Source organism: Canis lupus, chromosome 15 (genome assembly GCF_011100685.1).
Source record: "Canis lupus familiaris isolate Mischka breed German Shepherd chromosome 15, alternate assembly UU_Cfam_GSD_1.0, whole genome shotgun sequence".
Classification (NCBI taxonomy): Eukaryota; Metazoa; Chordata; class Mammalia; order Carnivora; family Canidae; genus Canis; species Canis lupus.
This window is the reverse complement of record NC_049236.1, coordinates 56,249,185-56,265,744: the sequence shown is the minus strand read 5'-3', so window position 1 is coordinate 56,265,744 and position 16,560 is coordinate 56,249,185. Positions and strand designations below refer to the sequence as shown.

Here is a 16,560-nt window from a genome sequence, read left to right as displayed (position 1 = left end):
TAATAGATCCTTAAAATCTGATGAACCTTTGGCTGGGTCTCTAGCATCAAGAGGTTTTAAATGTGTCTTTATAATGGCAGCCAATTATTTTACCCCACAGTGTGAGAAAAATCTAATGATATTGGGGCAGAGGCTTCAATTACATTAAGACATCATTATCTGTGTGACTCTAAAGTTCCTTTATAACAAACCCAAAAAAGATCTTAAATACATCCTCCCTTGAGAAATAAAGATTGCAACACACCTACAACAATGACTAGATTTCTCTGTTCACGTGATAAACTGATAGTGCCAAGATAAAACCAGATTAGGAGAAAATGAATTCATTTTTCCAGAAAGGGGAACACATTTTGACCTTAAAGCTTAACTATGTGGCCACCATGTGATCATGGGTTCTTCTTTTTCCCCTGAACTGTCTTTAACATCACTTTCTCTTTTTAAACAGAGACTCAGAAGCTCACTTATGCAAGCACTATAACTCTTCCACTTTAGGCACAGAACAGCTGGATGAGCAAAGGCTGAAAGGAAAGCCTCCTTTTGCCATTATCACACTGACTTCCTAAGTGGCCCAAGTGAGGCTCCAAATCAGTGTCTCCAATTCACCCACATTTTTACCTCCTCTAAAATCACAGGAGAAACGAAAGTATAGTTTGTCAGAAAGAAAACTGCAGGCCCCAAATGGTGTTACTCCAGCCACACCAAGTCATCAAACCGGAGCTTAATAACTAACTTCACTGCAGTTTCAACCTCCCCTAGCATTCTGTTTTAACCTGTCAAATCAGGAATTTTCAAATAAGCACCAATGAGGAAATCTAGCACACGGGTCCCCTCCACCAACCCCTACAAAGGAAGCTAAGGTAATCTGTATAGTAAGACCCCTGACCTTCTTTTGTTTTCTTTTGCTTATACCTTTCTTTCTCCCCCCTTCTTCCTATAAAAACATTCCATTTTGAACAACTCCTTGGAACATCCCTCTGTTTGCTAGGTGGGATATTGCTTGATTCATGAGTCATTTAATAAAGCCAATTAGATCTTCAAATTTACTCAGCTGAATTTTATTTTTTAACATGTTCACTGTTGATGTCTGGCACCTAAAAATGCCAAAATAACTGAATTTTATAAACTATGTACAAGTGCTGGGGGAACATACCCCATTTTTTATATGTAAAAAAAGAATGAAGTTTTAAAAATGTAATACTAACAGATATTTATCTAGGATCTAATGAAAGGACATGAAATCCTCTTTTTTCCCCCTAACTTTGAGACAGGGGTGGAGGCGCAGAGAGAGTAAGAGAGAGAGGATCTTAAGCAGGCTCCATGCCCAGTGTGGAGCCAGACGCAGAGCTTCATCTTACAACCCTGAAATCATGACTTGAGCCTAAATCAAGGAGTTGGACACTTAATGGACTAAGCCACCTCGACACCCACGAATCTCTCTTTTTAAATACGTATTCTAAATAATTATTCAACCTATATTATCATAATATTTGCATTGATAGCAGTATTTGAAGCCTTTAGAAAATATAAGATATCAGGATGATTGAACAGCTTCATGGCTAACTATTAAACATAAAAAATGAAGCAAACATTTTAAATGATCAGAATAATAAGAGATGAAATGACAACATAGTTACAAAGGATAACTGGATGAAATAAGGATCAAACTGCATTGGGAAGGAATTCCCTTAAACAGAAGCTAAACACCTTCTGTATGTTTCTTTCATTCAGCCAGCCATCTTTAACTAAACACTACACACCAGTCACTGTTTCTCCCTAAATTGAGTCAGCATACCTTTTATCCACCTAGGCTAAGTGGTGCTCAAACTCAGTATGCTTATAAACACAGATTGCTGAGCCTGCCCCCAGGGTTTCTGATTCAGCAGTTCCCAGGTGGAGTCTGAGAATGTACATTTCTAACAAGTTCTGAGGATGCTGTTGCTGCTTGTCTGGGAACTACACATTTGAGAAACACTTCCTTGGTAAAAAATTCATTTTCCCCATGATGACTTCCTAGGCTAGAAGATCTTTTTCTCCCTTGAATTCTTCTGTAATTTTTGTTTAAAGATTTATTTTAGAAAAAGAGAGACAGAGTGCATGTGAGTAGCAGGTGGGGGTGAGGGGCAGAGGGAGAAGAGAGAGAGAACCCTCAAGTAGACTCCCCATTGAGCATGGAGCCTGATGCAGGGGCTCAATCCCAGGACCCTGAGATCATGACCTGTGCTGAAATCAAGAGTCGCGTGCTTAACAACTGAGCCACGCAGGCATCCCCCTCTATAATTTTTTTAAACCACACTTTTAACATTTAACATATAACTGCTTTGCAACATAGTGTATGTACCTTATGATCCTAACTAGATCATAAATTTTGAGTATAAAAACTGGGTTTGACATTCATCTTTGTACCTCACACAGGTCTTACACTCGGTAGATGTTTTTTGATAGTTTCTTTTTTTTTAATTTTTATTTATTTATGATAGTCACACACACACACACAGAGAGAGAGAGAGAGAGAGAGAGAGAGGCAGAGACATAGGCAGAGGGAGAAGCAGGCTCCATGCACTGGGAGCCCGACGTGGGATTCGATCCCGGGTCTCCAGGATCGCGCCCTAGGCCAAAGGCAGGCGCCAAACCGCTGCAACACCCAGGGATCCCCTTTTTGATAGTTTCAAAGTAAACATTCAGTGGTATTTTTTTTTTAATTTATTTATGATAGTCACAGAGAGAGAGAGAGAGAGAGAGAGAGAGAGAGAGGCAGAGACACAGGCAGAGGGAGAAGCAGGCTCCATGCACCGGAAGCCCAACGTGGGATTCGATCCCGGGTCTCCAGGATCGCGCCCTGGGCCAAAGGCAGGCGCCAAACCGCTGCGCCACCCAGGGATCCCAACATTCAGTGGTATTAAACCAATGATATGAATCTATCTACAACAAGCAGTGTTCTCCTTTAACAGTCTAATGCATATTTTCTGACCAAGAGGGTGATTGTGCTTAAACACACACACACACCATCTTTCTCTCATTTATGATGGCAAAAGTTCCTTTAGATGCTTTAACATTTTGTGTTCACTCCAATCAATGCGACTCATGCAGCATCGTAACAGAAAGAAATTTAAAACTTTTAAAAAGTGGGGATGCCTGGGTGGCTCAGTGGTTAAGCGTCTGCCTTTAGCTCAGGGAGTGATCCTGGAGTCCCGGGATCAAGTCCCACATGGGGCTGCCTGCAAGGAGACTGCTTCTCCCTCTGCCTATGTCTCTGCCTCTCTCTCTGTCTCTTGTGAATAAATAAATAAAACCTTAAAAAAAAAAAAAAAAGCTTTTAAAAAGTGAAAGAGCCATTTCCTCTGTCCCTCCCCTTAATAACCTTTAATTCCACAGCTCAAAAATCTGATAAAATGTAATAGAGATGTATATCAAAACCAAAACCACTGTACTTAGATGCCTCTGTATGACTCCAGATTTCCTTTTATGTTTAAATGGGAGTTTTAAAACTTCTTCAGTAAATGGAAAAAACAAGTAATAGTTATATCAACATAACCATTCTTCTGAGAAGTTCTGAAACCACTTTAAAGCATAAAGTTGAACAAAAATCAAAACGGCTGCACTAATGCTTCAGCAAAGCTCAGTTTTTAAAGTCACCTTTTCCTTCTCTTCTGCAAACCTCCCCTCCTCCCTTCTTTGAGGCTTTTGTTTCAGGAACCCAGAACCACTCTAAAGACATGATCGAGAAGGCTAGTAGCAGAGACATAGTTCCTGCCCAAACCAGCTAGATCCTCTATTTCCTTATAAAACCCCCTTACCCCTTCCTCGGGGAGGGCTCGCAGTTTTTGAAGGCCGTAGCCTCCTGCAGCCTCGTTTGCCCAGCAAAGCAATAAAACTATTGTTCCTCTTTATCCCAAACTCTGTCTTCGTGTTATATTTTGGCTCCAAAGCACAGAGGTCATTTTTCAACAACAATCAGAGTAGCTCATACAGTAGCTAAGAGAAAGATACCTTTAGATCTTTGGTGCCCCAAATTCTGTTCTATACCTCAATTTGATCTTTCTTTTCTCTCAGTCTTCTGTTTCCTGAAATGGAATCATACTCATCTAGGTACCCATACTATATGACTCATTATCATGCTGGACATCCTGATATTTAAATACTACACAACATACATACAAAATTTATCATCATCCTTTGTAATGCTACTCATGGTAAAGTTCTCTATTTCCTTCACACATTTAAGAAAGTATCTGAAGTCACTGCCTGAATTCCTGCATTCTACCTCCAATTCAATACATTGACTTGAACTGCTGCTGTCACCAGAGATACTTTCACAATACACATGAACTATAGCAGATGTTAGAGGGGAAGATTAGGGAAGTGTGGAAGTATGGTGAAGTCACATGACAGTTGTAAGGAAGGAAGACTACTGGTTCAACTTTTTTTTTTTTAAGTAAATCCTCCCCCCCCCCCCCCAATGGGGCTCAGATGTACAACCCTGAGATCAAGAATCACGAGGGATGCCTGGGTGGCTCAGTGGCTGAGCATCTGTCTGGCTCAGGTCATGATCCCAGGGTCCTGGGATCAAGTCCCACATGGGGCTCCACCACGAGGGAGCCTACTTCTCCCTCTGCTTATGTCTCTGCCTCTCTTTCCCTGTATTTCTCATAAATAAAATAAAATCTTAAAAAAAAAAAAAAAGTCATGTGCTCTGACAGAGTCAGACAGGTGTCCCTGGTTCAACTTTTTAACCTTTATGTGTATTGTTTCCAATCTCATAGCTGGTACTAAGTGGTCCTAGAAAAGAATGCTACATTTATGAGTTCAGAAATGGTGTAAGTATCATTGGGATCACACAGCAAATACTTGTTACTGAAAATACTAGTCCAACCCCATTTTTTGCCATTGGCCAAAATCTCTAATCAACCAGAACACTATTTCCTGTTGTACACAGACTCCTCTGCAACTCCTTCCAATGCGGTGTTCTGGGGACCCACTGAAATCCAAGATTTAGTATCTGAGGAAAAATCCATTCCCATGCCTAATTTAGAGATGGGATAATTAAAGTTAGGAAGGTTTCAAGGTAAGCATTCATGCATTTCTGCATCCCCTTGACTTCACACTCTTCAGGTGATAAAAATAGTGATCACTGTATGTAATGAAAAATTAACTTAAAAGCCACAACTGAGAGAGATGGGTTTAAACAGAGAAAAAATGAAGGCCTAACATAACATAGTTTCCAAAAAGTCCAGCCTAATTATTCCTATCTAATGTAACTTTCTATGAAGAATCTTTCTCTGGATGCCTGGGTGGCTCATTCAGTTAAGTATCTAACTCTTGATTTCTGCTCAGGTCACGATCTTAGGGTCGTGGGATGGAGCCTTACGTCAGACTCTGCTCAGCGCAGAGTCTGCTTGTTTTTCTCCCCACCCCACCCCCACCTGCACACGTGCTCTCTTGCTCTCGATCTCCAAAATAAATAAATAAAATCTTTAAAAAAATCTTTCTCTGCCTATTCACATTACCTTAATGAGAAAAAGGGAACAATAAATGGGGGGAACTCCTGATCCACAGCTACTACAACTGACCCTCCTTTTATCAGAACTCACTCTCTTCCATAAAACCTTTTCCACATCCACGAACAACTGATCACAAGCCTTTTTACCAGTAGTTTTCAAAGCATGATCCCCAGAAGCAGACAAAAAAGGTTATGAGATGCTGGCAAATTACTGTTGGGCACCTAGGTAGTTGGTTGAGCATCTATCTGCCTTTGGTGGTGATCTCAAGGTCCTGGGATTGAGTCCCACACATCAGGCTCCCCATATGGAGCCTGCTTCTCCCTCTGCCTATATCTCTGCCTATGTCTCTCTTTTAAAAAAAATTGTTTCGGGAATCCCTGGGTGGCTCAGTGGTTTGGCGCCTGCCTTCGGCCCAGGACATGGTCCCGGAGTCCTGGGATAGAGTCCTGCATCGGGCTCCCCACATGGAGCCTGCTTCTCCCTCTGCCTGTCTCTGCCTCTCTCTCCTTCTCTCTGTGTATCTCATGAATAAATAAATAAAATCTTTAAAAAAAAGTATTGCTTCTTATCTGAGTGCTGGTGCTGTGAATATGTAGCAAGCGGAATATGTATATTTTTTCATCTGTATATTAAAGTTCAATTTGATTTTTTTAATTTACTTGAGAGATTTAAAAAAATTTTTTTTGAGAGAGAGAATGAGAGAGAGAGAGAGAGAGAGCATGGGGACACACAAGTGGGAGGAAGGAGCAGAGGAAAGGAAGAAGCAGACTACCTGCTGAGCAGGGAAGCAGAAGTGGTGCTGATCCCAGGACCCGGAGATCATGACCTGAGCTAAAGGCAGATGCTTAACTGACTCAGCCACCCAGGCACCCCCAAATTATTTTTTTCAATAAAAGGCACTCATGCTAGGCTAGCACAAATGGATTAAGGCAAGGGGATAAGATAGTTTTCCTGAAGCAGTATGTTTTGGGGGAATGGGCTTTGGAAACAGATAAACAGATCCAGGATTAACATCAAGTCTGTCAATATTTGGTTGTTTTCGGATATGTGATCATGAACAGCTCCCAAAACCTAAGCAGCAGCCCATCTATACAATACTATTTAAGTATGCAATCAGAAAATAATACACCTGCCATAATGCACTCTAAACTTCACTGACAAGCTTAGCACTCAGGAAATTTGGCAAAATGTACAAACTCAGTCACGCCAGGTAGATAATAACCTAGCCAGGTTTATAAAGTGCTTATTCTACATGCCAGGCATTGTTCTAACAATGTTTCATTTGATCACAGAAGTTGGTAGCTCTAATCTCTTCTTTTAACAGAGGAAGAGAATGGAGCACAGGAAGGTTAAGGAACTGGTCCAAAGTATGTAGCTTGTTAGAGGCAGAGCCAGGATGTAAATCCAGGCATCCTGGCTCACAAGTGAGCCACACCACTCATCCTCACACTACTCTGGCAGGAGGTGCATAACGGCACCTGACCATGTGAGGACTGATTTAGGAAGAGATTTGAGAGGAGGCAGTTGAATATCACTGACTGACAAATTAACTCAAATTCTTTCTCTTACATCTCGAAACCCACACCACTTACAATGTTTGGATTCTTACTAATGCAGTCCTCTGTGAGGACAAGGTCCCAGTCATGTGCATTGTGGGTGACTAAGTCTCTTGTCAGACACCTTGCCATGAACCCTGCCCTGCTCTCTGGTAAACAAGCCCTGTACAGGAGCCAAGCACACCAGCCATCCCACAGGATGCCTACTTTGCCCTCCTCTCTGACCCTGTCCAGTTCAGTACTTCAACTGAGGGACACACTCCTAAGCAGAGTGATTTTTTGATCCATACAAAGTTAGCTCAAATGTACAACAAAGTCAACCAGTATTACTCCTTTGACTTAAAGTGAAGAACTACCTGGAGACAATTTAGCTTTCAGATTTAGATAAAAGGTACATGGAAATTCAGGATGACCTTGTAGTACTCATAATTATAACCCAGATTATTTTCTACTCCTATATACCCATACTTTGAAAAACAAAGCATATGTTACCCAGCACAGAAAAGCAACTGACAGAATGAATGAATGAATGAATGAATGAATGAATGAATGAATGGCATGTTTTCAAGGAATCTTTGAAACACAGAAAAATTATGTTACAAACTTAGATTAAAAAAACAGGATACAAAATTGTACATGTACTTTTGATAACAAGTGTGCTTTTAAAAAACCAAACCTAGAAAAAATAACAAGGAAGAAAAATTAGAATGTCTGAATGGCGAGACTAAGAATGCCTTTCCTTTTATTTTTCTCTACTTTCCAATTTTAGGATATGTATTATTTACAAACAATGGTAAGAGCTACTTTATTTTTTAAATTCTTGCTGCCAAATCAGTAATGAACACTTGATTTCTTTATTCTATAACAATTCTGCAGGCTTTATTGTAAGGAAATTGTCAGAGTCAAAACAATTTCAGACAGCTGAAAGGAAAAGCAAAGCATTCACCCTGCAAGAGTGCAATTCTACTCACACTATTTGTCCTTCAACATAATTGCTATCATTAAGATTTATATAAGCCAGCAAAAAGTATATAGCTGCAGCTATATACTCTTTTACAGTGTCTAACTAAAAACAAAACTCCCCAATTTCCTTTTATTTGGAGATTCAGTTTTATAACCTAGTAGCAATACAATATACATAACAATGACAGGATTTTTAAGCTACACAACGTTACACTTTTTTTTTTTTTTAAGTGCTTTTCAAAGGCTATCTAACCAAGTAATAGCATGCTTACAACACAGATAAGGAAAAGAAAGATGAGACTCCAGGAGATTCTCAACTTAATAAATGAAACCGTGGATCTGAGGATGAGAGTTACAATTAAACTGTGGTTGTACCGATTTCACATCTAAACTTTAACATGACAAAGAGGTGGCCAGGCCTGCTAATTCAAGGCTAGAAGGCTCTGCTGCGTTAACTCCCCACCCACAAGAAGGGGCACTGCTTGTCTTTTTTTTTTTTTTTTTTTTTTGCTTGTCTTTTTGTCTCAGTAAAATGATTCACCCTTTCTGGAATCAGCCAGATAACCAGCAATTTAGGTAAAAACTTAAAAACTTTCATCAGTTCTTTTTAAGGGTCACTATCAGACCTCAATCTACAATCCTTTTCCCTATGCATGATTTTTACTCATCCCCACGTTTCACTGAAATTAATAACCACACAATGTCTTTTAAGATCTCCTAAAGTTTGAAACATATTAGCAACAAAACATTACATAACTTTTAAAGTTTAACTCTGATGTCCAGCTGGGTTGTCACTAGCATTTGGACCTTAGCATAAGTATCAGCAGTCCAAATCTGATTAAGAAGTTGGAAACTGAGCTACTGAGCTGGAGCTGGATTTCATCTCTGAAATCATTCACTGGCCTCTGATTCTCTGCGAAGCATGTGAGCAGGGCACCCAGTTACAAAGAAAAGAAGAGGAGTCTGACCACAACTGAGGGTGGGTGGGGCCGCGGACTGGGAGTCCCAGGACACTTGGATGGCCTGGCCAGCCATTCAGACTGCAGAAGGGGCAGTAGCAGTGGTGGTGGCAGTGGGTGCTGTAGTGCAATGTGTCTAAGCTAATAATGGGCTGAAGAGGCAAGATGGTGTAGGGCTGCCTGGGCGTTCTGGCCTCATAAGGTGCTTACGGCACCAGTTGATCTCCCCCCCCCCACACACACACTTATTTTATCATTATTTTAGACAGTTAAGCTGTTTTTGAAGTTTCAGAAGGAAGGATGTGTATAAATAAGGCAGGGCTCAAAACAGGCCCGGAATGCTGCTACCCACCCTCCAGGGCACAGAGATAGCTTATATATAATGTCTTGAAATTTGGTGTGTCATTGGAGGGGGCACTACCGCCTGCCCCTGGGGTCTGTTTTATTTTCTGAAAATCACTCATGAGACTGCTGTCCTCACTGCTCCAGCCTCTGTACCACCTCTGCTGCTGCCTGGCAAGAGAAAGGGGGGGGGGGGGGGGGGCGGGGAGGGCATGGTATCCATAATTCTTAAACATGAATTCAATTTTTTATAAAAAAAGTTGCCTTAAAGAGCTATTCAGAAATTCCAATTCAACACAGTGGCTCACTCACTCAATTTTTTTTTAATTTAAATATTTGTATTTATTTATTTTTTTTTTTTTTTATTTTTATTTTTTTTTTTTTTTTTTTTTTTTTTTTGTATTTATTTATTCATAGAGACACACACAGAGAGAGAGAGGCAGAGACACAGGCAGAGGGAGAAGCAGGCTCCATGCAGGGAGCCTGACGTGGGACTCGATCCCGGGGCCTCCAGGATCACACCCCAGGCTGCAGGTGGCGCTAAACCGCTGCACCACAGGGGCTGCCCCAATTTTTTAAAGATTTTATTTATTTATTCATGAGAGACAGAGAGAGACAGAGGCAGAGACACAGGCAGAGGGAGAAGCAGGCTCCATGCAGGGAGCCAGATGCGGGACTCAACCCCAGCTCTCTGGGATCATGCGCTGGGCAAAAGACAGGCACTAAACCACTAAGCCACCCAGAGATCCCTCACTCTACCTATTTGACCAAAAATGACTCTATGCTATTGCCAGTTTTCAGTGTACCCACTTTCCCCAACAAAACTGTCACTATTATTACCAAATTGTATAATTCATGAGAAGCATACTAGAAAAAAATACCTAGTAGAGAACTCTCAGCTATCTCCATCCCTTCCGTTGAGGTAAGCTATAGCATAATGAAATTTTTCTGATGATCTGGAACAGAATCAGCCTGGATTACTCTAACTCCAAGTCCTAAAATGCTGTCAGTACTGAGACACAGCCCACATGCCCAAGCCACAACTAAAGATTCAGGCACCCTGGCTAGGCATTAAGACCCTCTGCAATAACCCTTCTCATTTTTCTGCATCTTCATTTTTTTTTTAAAGACTGTATTTTAATTTGTAAGTAATATCTACCCCCAACATGGGGCCCAAACTCATGACCCAGTGATCAAGAGCTGCATGCTCTACCAACTAGGCCAGACAGGCGCCTCAGTTCTGTACCTTCTTATGAGCCTTGTTCCATTCAGGTAAGCTACCCTATGTCTCATACTAGACAGGTGTCTGAGTCTTCCTGGAGAAGAGTTTCATTGTAAAAAGGACTTTCTCTCCCTCTCTCTTATATTTACAGCATTAAAAAAAAAACATTTTTAACCATTTGTAATTTTTCTTGACATTTATAACGTGAGGATACAACTATCTTACAGAGGAACAAATTAATTCAATCAAATTACTGTAAATGGTATTACACAAACAGTAACTATTATTATTGTAACAATTATTACAGCCATTGGGATAATTCTGGAATTTTACAAGTTATTCATCAATCTGTGCTGTAATTACATAAAACATCAAATGGGATTAAAGAAAATCAAAAGCATAGGATACTCTTCTACAATTTATAAAGACAGCTCATTGGTTTGCAGAATAATTTATTAACTTGCCTTCAATATATACTATCTAAAGACTTAGGACTCCATTTATTTATCCTTTCAAATATTTGATGTGTCAGCCTCCGTTCAGGATGCTGATGATACAGAGAAAAATGGTATTAGTGTGCTAACAGTCTCAAGGCAGATGTGGCAATGGTGTAATTAGGCTGCAGTGTTGTGGGCCTGGGAAGAGCAGGAGAGGGTCTTGCCCCTCTCTTCACTCACCACTGGGGATATGAAAGCTGGAGAAAGGGAAGAGGTTTTATCTGGAGCATGTAGTACTTGTGCCTCCCTGTTGACCTGTCTATAGAGACACAGAGCCTACATCACAACTTCCACTGCTACCATCCTAGTAGCTACAAATACTAAAAAAATAAAAAATAAAAAAATAAAAATAGTTGCTTGGGAGTGGATAGAAATCAGTTTATGAGAAGAGAAAGCCGAGAAATGAGAGGCTGGGAAAAGATATTCAGCTCTGAATCAGCAGAGTCTCATTTCTCTGAGTCAGTTCCTCATGACAAGGCTGAGTACTAGGAACTCAGGAGATGCCAGCAACAAGATGAGCAGTCACCGTCAGCAGTGTCTCTGCTGAGAGGATGTCATACTAGCAAAGAAAACCCTGGACTAGAAGGAAAGAACTGTATCTAGTTCTGACCATCATTCACTAGCCACATGACTCTGAGGAAAGATACTCAGCCTCTCTGAACCTCAGTTTCCCCAGCCGGAAATAAATGAGTGATGGTGATACTTATTCCACCTATCTTAGAAGGATGTTAAAAACTTTAAATGTGAGTATGTGAAAGTCCCTCTGAAAAACTGTACAGCTCTAAACAAATGTGATGTGTTTTTTTGGTATGCACGTGTCCAGAAGTACTCACTGTCCTATTTGAGTTGCTACACTCATAGATGACTGCATTGTATTTATACAACATGAAGCCAAGATAAATAACTTTGGACACAGTGACATCTGGCAAATAATAATTTTATCCAAGAAAGTTAAGTCACCTCTCCACCCCACCCCCCACACCCCAAAACATGGCCAATTCTCTGGAAGTTCCAGGCAATTAAGCTCTCTAAAATAGATTCACTGCAAAGTCCTTTGGGAGTAATCCACTCTAGAACAAATTAATTTAACAGCTAGAAAATTATATCTACAAAATAATTAGTTTTCAAAATAACATAAGGCATTCTTTCTTCCACTGATAAATTCTTTTTCCACCTCTTGTGTACTTTCAACCATCCTAGTTCCCCTCCTAAAATACCTTTTACCTAATTCTCCAAGTCAAATCCTCAAAATTTTTTCAGGACCCAAAACCAAGGGCCATCTACCCCATAAAAATTTCCCACAATGATCCTTTTCTGAAGATGTTTCAACATCTATAATGGGAAAAGATAATTGGACCCTATACACAATGCTTCTGGAATTCTCTATTTGTTTCTTAAAGCACAGAATCTCTCAACAACCATTGTTTAACATGGTTCAACTTTTCCCATTGGCTACATCTTAGAATGAGTCTCTGTCCCTTATACTTTGCCATGGTCATGGTGTAAAAAAGAACAGATGCAGGATGTACACAATTCCCATAAAAGAACACATGTGGAAGTGGTGTTTACCCAAAGTAGTCATGAATCTGCATTTTTGTAATAAATAATCTCCAGATTTTAATGCTCTGTCACTATTGTGAAGTATAAATCTCTCTTCATCTCATCACATACAGAATGCTAGAATGTCTGTTAGGAACTTCTAACACCTAATGATGAACTTCTTGAGGACTGCACACTACATTTTACTTTCTTTCGTGTTTCACTTATTTAGCTCAGTTAACACTGAGCAGAGAGAAGGCACCTAGGAAATGGTGCTTAAGTTAGAACAAACCTCTTTTCTGTCATATTTACTAAGGCTGCCTCAAAAATAGCTGTTCACCTAAATTATGGAAATAGTCACTCTCCCAGGGAAAACAAAACTCTTATACTACAGCTCAAGGTGACATAGATTCAAATGTTCCTTTGAAAAATAGTTATACAATTAAAAATCTGACTGTATTTAATTATTCCAAAACACAATCTGACAGCAACCCCGCTATCAGTTCTTAAAGGGATTCAGTTATATTCCATCCAATAGAACTGTTGCAAACACTGACTTTATTATAGGAGAGGTTCCAAAGAAAAAGAAAAAGGGTCTCAAGGGGGAGGGTTTCTTAGCAGGGAGAATTTCTAGTATTTTGACATACTCCTTTGCTGACAGGAGCTACATTCAGTTACATCAGCAACTTCATTGGCATCACAAATACAACTGGCTCCCAAAATTTGGTCTTCAGAAGTACTACCACCTAATAGTCCTTTTCAAATTATTCCCTGAAAATTCAAAGGGCACAATGAAACACTGTTGATCAGAAATATATCACAAGCCCCATATATTATTTAAAATCTTCTAATGCCCAAATTTTTTAAGTTTTTTTTTTTTTTTTTTAAGTAATCTCTACATCCAACGTGGGGCTCAAACTCACAACCCTGAGATCAATGGTCACATGCTCTACCAATTGAGCCAGCCAGGGATCCCTCTAGTACCCACATATTAAAAGAGCAAAAAAGAAACAGATGAAGTGAGTTTTAACTATTTTATTTAGCCAACATATACACAATCTTATCTCAACATGTAATCAATATAAAAATTAATGAATTATTTTCCATTCTTTTTTCACACAAGTCTTTGAAATCCAGTGTGAATTTTATACTTCGAGAACATCTCAATTCAGACTAGCCACATTTCAAGTGTCCACTAGCCACAGGTGGCTACCCATATGAGCAGCGCAGCTCTGGAAAACTCTTGAGAAGAACTACGGTGGTGGTATACATGTACAATTTGCCTATCCTATATTTCCAAATTCCATCAAATCGACCAATGAGAAAAAAGACAAACCTAACCCAGTGGCCAGTGGGAAAATTTGGAAGACAAGTGTTAGAGTCAGAGTGTCCACAGTTGTCAACGAAACCTTACAGACATTCAAGAGGAAGCTGGCTCACTCCCAACCCCCACGCAAACAGAACTGAGAGGAATCATTACCTCTATTCACCAAGCAGTGAGTACGCGCATTCGCCAATCTCAAATACTGTAATAATGAAAATCACATGACAAGGGAAATGAAAATTGAAGAATTTGGGGCACCAAGAAATAATAAAGAAAACTCTGGAAGTGTAACATAAACCTACCTCCTCTACAGAAGAAAAACGATCTCGTGACAAATATTTTGGAGCAAATCTTGACCATTCAACTCCATTTCTCTTCTAAATCTAAATCAACAAACAAGTCTTGATTCTTCCTTGTGTCCTTCCCATGGTACAAAGAAGGTGGGGACTATAAACCAAAGAAGTGTATTGCACTCTGTGTTGGAAAGAACCTTGCCACTCATTTGATACTCTGCATAGGCCTCTTTATACCGGCTTTTACACCTGGACTTTTAAGATTCCTGGGTCATGTCTCAGGACTCTTGGAATCTCTGGAAACGTGCACACGGTTACACCCCTTGGACACTGAAGTTATCTTTGTTAGCTCTCTGCACTCTTTGATCACTGTATCATCCCTTGGGAACTCAACATTCCTTCCCGTGAATGCTGATCCACCAACAAATGTGCTGTTCTCTGCCTTCTTTAAAAGCAGCCTTGACTTCTACCCCTACCTATTTTCCAATATGACTTTGACTATAACCTTCTATTCCATATTCCCTTCAAGCCTGACCTCTGACTTTACATAGTCTTCCAGCTTCTTCCAATATCAAGCCCATTCTGGTTTACTTCTTACCCTGCAAACCCTAAAAACCATCACTTTGATTCCCCATCTCATCATCCTTCAGCTGGAACAGCCCCCAAAATTCAGAATCAGTTGTTCATTTATCTTTTCCACTCTAAAGCTGATGAATGTTACACAGTACTGCCATTGTACAATCGATTCTCGTTATTCGCAGTACTTATGTTCTATAAAGTCTCTGCAACAACTAAATTAGTGAATAATGAACCATTGCTTTTAGAGGAAATACAAGGTTGGGTTCCTACAAGCCTTGTGGCCACAATGTTTTCATCAATTGATTACTACTTAATATTGTTTTATGTGTGTTTCTTTATTTCACTAATGGTGGAATCAGAGTCAACGGCACTATAACTCATGCCTGAATGAAGCTCACCTGATATATATATGTGGTCTCTATAAACACAATACATCACAGCCTTCTTGCCTTAACTAGACAACACATCAGCCCTATGTTTGGGGCCATTTCAAACAGCAAAATCACCAACAAGGACAAAGAGGCAAAACAAAAACAAAAACCAAACAAACAAAAAAAATCTCCAACCTCAACACTAAATAAAGACACTGAAAAAAAACAACAATACTTGTTAACACCATGAGAGCGGATGTAAGAAGGCTGTGCTGCCTGACCTCCACTGGGAACGCGCACATCAGTGACTCTAATGTTTTACTGCTCTGTGATGTCCCTGAACGACCATAAAAGCATCATAAGTATTGACTTTGGTGTTATAGGCAACTTTTAGTGAGTAGGAGAACACACAAACCTGGAATCCACAAATAATGAAGATGGAATGTACGTAGGATATGACAGGGCTTTTGTGACCATTTCCTTGCTAAATTGTAACCTTCCTGAAAGCAGATCATAGCTCAGTCCTCCATTTATTCCCAGAAACTATCACAGTGCTTGGCATACAGAAATCACTTCGCCACATGTCACCTTTGATTCCTGTGAGAAAACCTTTGCTCTTGCTTTCTCTAGTCTAGAACAAAACTAGATAGACCCTGATTTCTGAGTCTCATTGTCTCTCACTGCTCAGGGACACTACTGTATCAGTTGCCCCCACCACCAGCACCACCTCTTAACTACTTTCACCCCTAATAATGCACTCAAAATTATCAATTTATGTAACCTTCATTTTTTATTCTACACAATGCAGAGAACACATGGGAAATGAAACACATAGAGTCATTAGTGATAGTGTATGCTGACAGTTGGGAGGCTTTACCCTCTGTAAGCCTGTGGAAGGCAATGACGTTCCTTTTTTTTCATGATTTTATTTATTTATTCATGAGAGACACACACAGAGAGAGAGGCAGAGATATAGGCAGAAGGAGAAAAAGGCTCCATGCAGGGAGTGCAACGGGGGACTCGATTCCAGGACTCCAGGATCACACCCTGAGCCAAAGGTAGATGCTCAACCACTGAGCCACCCAGGCATTCTAAGCAATGACATTCCAAAACAGAATTTTCTACATTTGAACAGTGGCCAGCTATGACTGGTAAAATTCCTAGTATCACAACATACCAACATGAAAACTGCTTAAAAGTTCTCAATGAAAAAAATAAATAAATAAAAACTAAAGCCTGTAGTAGGGCAGCCCAGGTGGCTCAGCGTTTTAGTGCCACCTTTGGCCCATGGCATGATCCTGGAGACCTGGGATCGAGCCCCACATCGGGCTCCCTGCATGGAGCCTGCTTCTCCCTCTGCCTGTGTCTCTGCCTCTCTCTGTGTCTCTCATGAATAAACAAATAAAATCTTAAAAAA

The 16,560-nt window shown here is 40.2% G+C and overlaps 1 protein-coding gene across 3 annotated transcripts in view; it reads right to left on the bottom strand.

Moving 5' to 3' along the window:
- The window catches only part of FNIP2 (folliculin interacting protein 2), a 132,428-nt gene that overhangs the window by 91,860 nt on the left and 24,008 nt on the right, over positions 1 to 16,560 (bottom strand). The gene's annotated exons all lie outside the window — the stretch shown is intronic.